This window comes from Limulus polyphemus, unplaced genomic scaffold (genome assembly GCF_000517525.1).
Source record: "Limulus polyphemus unplaced genomic scaffold, Limulus_polyphemus-2.1.2 Scaffold3194, whole genome shotgun sequence".
Taxonomy (NCBI): domain Eukaryota; kingdom Metazoa; phylum Arthropoda; class Merostomata; order Xiphosura; family Limulidae; genus Limulus; species Limulus polyphemus.
The window spans coordinates 15896-23467 of NW_013668804.1; the positions used below are offsets into that span (position 1 = coordinate 15896).

Consider the following 7572-nt stretch of genomic DNA (forward strand, 5'->3'; position numbering starts at 1 on the left):
TCGAAGGAAAGAAGTGAGCAGTGCTAAACATCATGGAGAAGATCAAACATCGTGATAAATATTTCGTTAAAAAGAAAATGACACTGCAAGAAATCCACCAGTGTATGGAAACAATAGTAGGAGAGGGCGCTGCGATATATTTAACAGAGAAAAAATGGTGTGCTGAGTTTAAGCACGGTAGAAAATCACGTGAAGACGATCCGAGGTCAGGTCGGACATCGACCACAACAGAAATTGCAGATAAAGTTCATGATTTGGTAATATATGATAGAAGAATTACCATTAGGAAGTTAGCAGAAAAAGTGGGAATCGGTTAAAGTACTGTAGCAAGCATTTTTAGTAACAGTTTGGGAATGAGTAAGGTTAGTGCCAGACGGTTTCCAAAAATGCTGTCAGTTGAGCAGAAATGGATCCGAGTTGTTGATATTCAGCGCCTAATCCAAAAGTTCAATAGATTCGTAACTATGGATGAATCTTGGGTTCACCACTTCGACCGAGAGATAAAAATGCAAAGTCTGCAATAGAAACACCCAAGTTCGCCCACCCCAAAGAAGTTCAAGCCACAATTCTCTGCTATGAAGGTCATGGCATAATTTTTTTGGGATGCCAAGGGCGTTTTACTAATTGGTTATTTGGAAAAAAGGTCAAACCAATACAGCAGATTAGTATACATTTTTAAATCGACAATTTTTGTCAAAAAATCAATGAAAAGATAATAGGATTGCTCACAAAAGTGTGCTCTTCCATCAGGACAACGTCCCGCTCATAAATCGTGTGTTGCTTTGAACGCTATCCATGATGCTGGCTTCGAATTACCCAATTACTCCCCTTATTCGCTGGGTTTAGTTAGGACCAAGAGGAAGAGTTCTTTCAGAATGGTATATCTGGTAGATACCATTTAGTTATGGATTGAGGACCAAGAAGATCGGTTCTTTCAGAAGGGTATATCTGGTAGATACCATTTAGTTATGGATTGAGGACCAAGAAGAAGAGTTCTTTCAGAAGAGTATATCTGATAAATACCATTTAGTTATGGATTGAGGACCAAGAAGAAGAGTACTTCCAAAAGGATATATCTGGTACATACCATTTAGTTATGGATTGAGGACCAAGAAGAAGAGTTCTTTCAGAAGGGTTATATCTGGTAGATATCATTTAGTTATAGATTGAGGACCAAGAAGAAGAGTTCTTCCAGAAGGGTATATTTGATAGATACCATTTAGTTATGAATTGAGGACCAAGAAGAAAAGTTTTTTAAGAAGGGTATAAGGGACTTGAAGCAACGCTAGTGCAAGTGCACAGATTCAGGTGGAGATTATGTTGAAAAAATAGATCATAGCTGAACCAGAGTATCTTTTTTTTACAGGTCGGACCACGAACTTTTCAGACACTCCTCGTAATTTTGCAGTATGAAATCTTATCAGCTTGGATCGAAACTTCATCAGTGGAACTTACAACCCTGGACATACAAGTATTATGTAGGTTATAAATCGTTTAGCATTTAAACTCTACCGAGGTACAGAAAATACAGAAATTACCTGACCATATTACACCAGTGTGTGTTAAACTGTGTATTAAGAACACTGAAATAATGTTATGCAAAAATAAATTTAAACATTTAATCACAAAATGAAAGCGAAACAACAATAAAATATTGAGACAGGTATTAAGAACAACTTATTTTTCGTTATTTTCCATTGTGTAATTGTCACACAAATAGTGAAAAGTGTACACGTGAATAATCTTTTACAAAAGTATTTTTGACTTGTGTAGAATTATCTAACAGAAATAAAAGACATATACAAGTATTATACTATTGTTTTAATTGAATTTCCTCACGTAATGAATAATTATCATCCTCGTAAGACTGTCTGTCAGTTGATTGTTTTTATGTGAATTTTGGACTAGAAGTTGCCGTGGTGATTGATGCTTGTTATAGTGTATGGCATATGGGCAAGAGAGGTTGGTGTGATAGTGTTTTAATTTTCTTAGGCGATCTACAGATTTATCCTGTTAATCAGCTGCCGAAGATATACGTAATTACACTAAAAATAGCAAACTTTTCGTACAAAACTGTCTAAAAGATTTCTTCAAAACTACGCGAACTGGTTTTTCTCGAAAAGCCGCGCCAGTCCCCACACTAAATGTGCCACAAAATAAAAGACCACTAACTGACAAGGTTATCAGATCAACATTTTTATGTACCATAATTCTAGGGGGTTGGATTAGGACTTGAATATAATGAAAACATTGTACAGCTAGACATTTAAAAGCTTTATTAAATCAAATTTGTACAGCTACATGAGTAAAATACCACAAGGAATTAAAGGCTATATTAAATCAAATTTGTACAGCTACACGAGTAACATACCACAAGGAATTAAAGGCTATATTAAATCAAATTTGTACAGCTACACGAGTAACATACCACATACCAAAAGAAAAATGTTAAGTATAATAAATATATAGGAGTTATAGAATAAGAGTCATGCATTACTACAATGATCCCAAGTACATAACTGAGATTATACCAAATATTTTATATTTTTTTATAATAATTGCTCTTAGACAATAAAACAACGACAGGATTTTTCTCCAAGTGATATTTGACTATTATAAAAGACAAACAAAAAACACAAATAATTTTATCAAAAGAAACCACAACTAAGCCTAGGTTATAACGAAAGCAATTATACAAAACAAGAAGTCATAAAACAAATAAGAATTCCAACATTTTAAAAATGCACAATAATTTATTGTATAAAGTTGAAATCAAAATATACAATTAAAACTACATGGTTCCCTGAAGATGGTGGGATTTTTTCCATCGAAACATTTAGCGTTTTAATTGTATATTTCGCTTTTAACTTTATACAATAAATTATCGTGCATTTTTAAACGTTGGAGTTCTTATTTATTTGATGAAATCGTTGCACAAGAATGGTCACAAAATATATTAAACAAGTAGTCATTAATTATGTCAACATCACACATGTAGGTTGGATTTGTTCTTCAAACAGAGTACTCATAGTTGAAAGATTGAAACAGTGTTTTTCGTGTATATTACAACGGTTATTGAGCGAATAACCACAACAAAAAAAAACTGTATTTCTCATTGTTTTAAAGTAGTTTAGATTAGAGATAACTATTTAGCTACCTAAATATAACTTTTCCTATTATATATAGGTTTTCCTACAAGTTTACGTAAACATCAAAGCATTATTAAAAACTGCATTTAAACAAGCTTTAGGAGTACCAAGCCTAACTAAAAACATCTTACATGTTACCGAAACATTATTTTAAACGGCCTAATGCCTTCACCATTTCTAAAGTATTGTGCACTTTTAAATGTTATTTGAATGAAGTTTTTAATGAATAATTTTTACAAAAATGCTGTGATCCTATTGTTCTTAATTTAAAATAAAAGTCTGTTACAAGCTTTATCATTTCCAGTTGCACCTATGCAAGAAGTCTAGAAGAACAATACTGTTGTTGTTGTAGTGTAATGCTTTTTACAGTTACTTCTTCTCTGGTAGATACCCTATTATACTGAGGTGTAAAAATAATGTTACCATTGAATTCCTCTGTTGTTGTTGTAGTGTAATGCTTTTTACAGTTACTTCTTCTCTGGTAGATACCCTATTATAATGAGGTGTAAAAATAATGTTACCATTGAATTCCTCTGTTGTTGTTGTTGTGTAATGCTTTTTACAGTTACTTCTTCTCTGGTAGATAGCCTATTATACTGAGGTGTAAAAATAATGTTACCATTGAATTCCTCTGTTGTTGTTGTAGTGTAATGCTTTTTACAGTTACTTCTTCTCTGGTAGATACCCTATTATAATGAGGTGTAAAAATAATGTTACCATTGAATTCCTCAAACTTTTAAAAAGACATTGATGTCTGACTATTCTTCTTAGATTTTGAAGAAATGTTTATTTATTTATTGATTAACCGTCTTCTCTATTTTATAAAACGTCCTTAGAAGAATGGGTAATATTTCCACAAACAACAATTTTCAGGGACATTCAGAGAGCAATAATACAAATAAATATGATAGCTTAGTTTCAAATTTGTTTCTACAGTATCTTTTAATACATATATTACACTAATTTGACTTAGAACACACAAAGTTAAACAGTTCCAAATAATCTACACTGTTGTTTTTTTAAAACGTGTGTGTGAATAATAACGTTGACACACTGTTATAGAGGTTCTAATAACTTTAATCAGAAACAAATACACTTTGCTTCATGTTCTTCACAAGTTGATGAAGACTTCATGACATAGTTCAACAAAGCCTGTAACATTTACTGATATTCATTACAAATATTAGCATTCCAATGGCTCATTACCCCTTACTAGTTGCATAAGACCATTATTCTTTTCATATTAAATCACAGAGATCACAACAACAAACATTTTAATTGTTCTTTTTTTTTCTGATGTCAGATATAAGTATGTATTCATTTCTAAAAGCAACATTAAATGAAACTGCTTTTCCTCCAAGTGTAAAAAATACTTAATTTTATCAAGCTGGAATACGAACATATTAAATAAATAATGCATATTAATGCATGTTAAATAAATAAACAACTTTGAAATTGAACAGCATTTAGTCATAACAATCTCAATTTCTTCTTAAAAATAGTTAAAAGAAGTTACTGTGGACAGCATCAACTTGCCTGTAAGGTGAATGTAATGTTACTGTGGACAGCATCAACTTGCCTGTAAGGTGAATGTAATGTTACTGTGGACAGCATCAACTTGCCTGTAAGGTGAATGTAATGTTACTGTGGACGGCATGAACTTGCCTGTAAGGTGAATATAATGTTACTGTGGACAGCATCAACTTGCCGGTAAGGTGAATATAATTTTACTGTGGACAGCATCAACTTGCCTGTAAGGTGAATATAATGTTACTGTGGACAGCATCAACTTGCCTGTAAGGTGAATGTAATGTTACTGTGGACGGCATCAACTTGCCTGTAAGGTGAATGTAACGTTACTGTGGACAGCATCAACTTGCCTGTAAGGTGAATATAATGTTACTGTGGACAGCACCAACTTGCCTGTAAGGTGAATATAATGTATACAATTTTTAAACTAAAATGATGAAAAACATAGAGCTTCTAATAAACATCTTGAATTTTTAATTCCTAACATGTTTCTATTCAGTCTCATTAAGACACATGCAAACAGACTCATACACACACACATATATACGTGCATGTCAATATCAATAAAACTTTTCATAAATTAAAATATAATATAAATAATTTTACCATATCCTTGTACTTCATATGAAAACATGTACTGATATACACACACACAGTGAATTAGATGAAGTTGAATTATATACAAAATTATACATCTTTTTGATACAGTAGTTTATCGTATAAACTGATAAAAAAAACAGCATGAGTAATAAGAGATCGAGAAGCATATTCTTACTTAACAGAATTTATTTCCATACATAGTGGTTATTTCTGTTTAAACCATAATAAAAAAATTTAGTTATCTTTACAATTTTTTCTCCAATACAGAATTTAATTTGATTTAAAATAACCAAAGGCAAAGTTATTACCAAATCATTTACACATGACCTAAATGAAACAAAATTTTGAAAAAATAATTTGCTGTTTGTAGGATTATCATCATCTTTAAACTGAACAGATCAGAGGCTTGAAGTATGAAATACAGCATGTGTGAAGAGGTTAAGTGTGTTATGTTAAAACAGTTTTGAAGCCTCATGCTCCTTCTGATGACCTTGCACTTTGACAATAACCCTGTAGCATATTTCCATTGCAAAAGGCTCTGTCATAAAACTATAATGTTAAAAGCACACCATTTACAGGTTTTCCATAATATATCTAGTGTATGAGGACAACTGTTTCCTAGCGCCCATTTCAAAAGTCTTATCACACAGAAATCCACAGACATTATATCCAGTAACTTGTCCTGTAAGTCTTCATATGGAATAGCAGGAGCAGAAGCCTCATCTTGGTGAAACAAAACCATGTTTGCCTCATTCAAGACAGAGATCTTTCTTCAATATGTTGCATACTATTGTCTTGGGCACGTGGAAAGTTTTTACCACTAAACTTTGAGCCTGCAGATCCTGTTCTGTTACAAGATGCCACACTTGTTATGTGTCTCTTTATGGTTGGTCTTGATGTCATAAGTTGATTCACATTCCTTTGTTTTCCAATGCCAGTAAGTATGAAGCATACCTGCAACCATGAAAATCCTAAATCCCCAATCTGAACAGATCTTTACGATCTGAATGTATGAACATTTTATATCAGGACAGGCTGTTACATACTAATGGCATCACACTACCTACAAAACACCAACCTATGTGAAAATGTAGTTCTGATACATGCCTTCCAACTATGACGTTATATTAACTGTTGTTGTCACATGACTTGCTGCTTTACATATTCAAAATTGTTTTAATATAAGGTACCCAACCCTTTGAACATCATGTAAAATTCATGACAATGAATTAAGAACTCTCCTTACAAAATTTGTTTACCTCTGTAATCATTTTATAATATCTTAACACATTTCTGAATAAATGTATAATTATGGAATGTTTTGGTCAAGCAACAAAGTACAATTCTGTCATTTACACCAAAATATTACAGGAACATGACAGAAGTCATTTTCTACACATTTTAAGGTGCTACTACAGCATGCAGTCTACAAAGATATTTACACTATAGTGTGTGGTCTACACAGATACTATCGTCATCACCTTTTTAATGATTCACTAAAACATAATTTCTTGCTAAATAATTTATATCTATCCACGTTTTTGTTCAGCAAATAATAATTTTATAAGTTGTGTGTTCCAAAAAAGTACCTTAAATTTAGGTTATTATTGTTCTAGCTTTGATTGTTGTAATTTATTTCATTCTGATAATATTTGCCCCCGAAAACGTTATGTAATGGTATTTTGTACTTTATTAGTTTAAAAGCGTTATTTATAATAAATGGTGCCAACTGCAAATAAACAAAAGTTAAAACGGTGATGATGATAATATCTGTGTAGACTGCACACTATGTTGTAATTATCTTTGTAGACCACACGCTACAGTAGCACCGATTTTACTTTCAACGAGACAGTGATGGTCACTTTTGAAAAAACCCTCACATCTGTGATCACATTAAAGCTTTTGTTCATAGATATTTATAAATAGCTATATTTCTAACATAACTTAGCTCCTAGTGTTAGATTACACAGACTATAAGGTAAGATGTGAAGCAAAGCTCCTAGTGTTAGATTACACAGACTATAAGGTAAGATGTGAAGCAAAGGTCCTAGTGTTAGATCATCCAGACTATGATAAGGTAAAATGTGAAGCAAAGCTCCTAGTGTTAGATTACACAGACTGTAAGGTAAGATGTGAAGCAAAGCTCCTAGTGTTAGATTACACAGTCTGTAAGGTAAGGTGTGAAGCAAAGCTCCTAGTGTTAGATTATCCAGACTATGATAAGGTAAGATGTAAAGCAAAGCTCCTAGTGTTAGATTATCCAGACTATGATAAGGTAAAATGTGAAGCAAAG

The 7572-nt window shown here is 32.4% G+C and overlaps 1 protein-coding gene and 1 long non-coding RNA gene across 2 annotated transcripts in view; one reads left to right on the forward strand and one right to left on the reverse strand.

Annotated features, from left to right (window-relative positions):
* The window catches only part of LOC106468860 (translin-like), a 41988-nt gene that overhangs the window by 2138 nt on the left and 32278 nt on the right, over positions 1-7572 (reverse strand). The gene's annotated exons all lie outside the window — the stretch shown is intronic.
* The window catches only part of LOC111088133, a 1427-nt gene continuing 885 nt past the window's right edge, over positions 7031-7572 (forward strand). Inside the window, exon 1 of the long non-coding RNA XR_002612731.1 lies at positions 7031-7554. This is a non-coding gene — a long non-coding RNA (uncharacterized LOC111088133). The remainder of the gene's footprint in view (positions 7555-7572) is intronic.